Source organism: Danio rerio, chromosome 17 (assembly GCF_052040795.2).
Source record: "Danio rerio strain M-AB ecotype USA chromosome 17, GRCz13ab, whole genome shotgun sequence".
In the NCBI taxonomy this organism is placed as follows: Eukaryota; Metazoa; Chordata; class Actinopteri; order Cypriniformes; family Danionidae; genus Danio; species Danio rerio.
The window spans coordinates 33738898-33740275 of NC_141037.1; the positions used below are offsets into that span (position 1 = coordinate 33738898).

Here is a 1378-nt window from a genome sequence, read left to right on the forward strand (position 1 = left end):
TTATTTCAGAGACACTATACTTTCAGTTATTCTTTCATTGGGGACCAATTGTCGTTTTGAGTCCATGCGTGGCCAATTTCACATGCTTTCCTCATTTGGGCTTACCAGCTTGATTCGTAGTCTGAGGTTTGCAGGCGACTGGTTCCTTTTAAGTTGGCTACCTATACAGCTTGCTCTGTGACAGAAAAGGTAGTCTACCCAGTCTTTTACCATGCAACTTACCAGATCAAAAGTGGTCAGAAAGCTAAAGGCCTATAAATAAATGCTACTTGCTTCTTTATTTGTGATTCTCTAGTTTGATCCTCACTGGCCGTAACACACCAAAGGTCGACAAAAGTGTCCACACAATTTACTGGTAATAATGATTTCAGTCGAATTCAAAATAAATCAAATATAACATTTTATTGATCAGGTAAAATTGTATTATGCTAATTATATAAAACAATCAGAATGCCAATTCAGAGATGATACTGTAAATATACTACATCCATTACTCAAAAAGTTAGAGATGCATACCTGACTAGAGAAGTACAGTACAATGCAGCATAGAAGTCTCAAAGACTCCCATGCTGCAACGGTGTGTCTTGGCTACAAGATCCCCATTATATTTTTGCACATTTCTCTTAAATACTCAACTCAGAACAAAGAACCATAAATTAAAGATAATAAAAGCTTCACTGAGACCTCTGTCAGGTCATATGTTAACCTAAAAACTAATCACTACCTGGAGTAAAAAGTTCATAACTGATGGACAATTTCACACTGTGGGACAGATTTTTTCCAAACTCAGACAATAATTATCATAATACAAGTGACCGCTGCAAAATTGACATTTAAAATGATACCAAACAAGCAAGTTAAAGTTGTAGATTCACAAGATACAGCATATGAAGTGGATGAAGATTCAGTGTGGGATGTCAGTGACCTGATCTCTGAGTGAAGAAGTGAAGGGGGTGGCAGAGATGGGCAGTTGAAGAACTTGCTTTCTTGCAGATCTACAGCTCAGACTACAAAGTTTATTATTCTATTGCATGACAATTCCTATGGTGTTGTCTCAGTTCTCAGGGTCTGATATTATGGAGAGATTTAGCCATCCTTACACACTTCCCAGTTTGCATGTGGACCACGTTGTTGTCCTATTTTAAGATTTTATTAATAATTTAAAATAGTTTTTTTTTTGGAAGTTTGTTCATGGCTCATAGTGGGTCTTGTTGAAAACCATTAATCTCAGTTGTGGACCAGGAAGGACTTAACCATTAAGCAAGGTAAGCAGCCGCTTAGGGTACCAAAGAAATTAGGGGGCCCGGACCAATGCCAAGAAACCTATATTAATTATATAGCTCCTTTATAAATTTTCTATTATTCATTCATTCATTCA

At 36.8% G+C, this 1378-nt stretch overlaps 1 protein-coding gene across 7 annotated transcripts in view; it reads left to right on the forward strand.

Moving 5' to 3' along the window:
* LOC141378611 (uncharacterized) overlaps positions 1 to 1378 on the forward strand; it is a 150874-nt gene that overhangs the window by 141407 nt on the left and 8089 nt on the right. The gene's annotated exons all lie outside the window — the stretch shown is intronic.